We start from the raw sequence: 210 nt of genomic DNA on the forward strand, positions 1-210 counted from the left end.
CCTAAAGAACCGTCTCTACAGCTTCATTTCTGAGATATGATGCTTCATTTATCTGCAAGTTCTCGCACCACCAGCAGTCCGCCCACCCCCTCCAATATGTCCCACAGAAAATCCTTCAGGAACTCAGCAGGTCAGGTGGCATCTGTGGAAAGGAATATAGAATCAGCATTTTGGGCCAAAATGTCGACTCTTTATTTCTTTCCTCAGATG

The sequence above is a fragment of the Hypanus sabinus genome, chromosome 16 (genome assembly GCF_030144855.1).
Source record: "Hypanus sabinus isolate sHypSab1 chromosome 16, sHypSab1.hap1, whole genome shotgun sequence".
Lineage (NCBI taxonomy): Eukaryota > Metazoa > Chordata > Chondrichthyes > Myliobatiformes > Dasyatidae > Hypanus > Hypanus sabinus.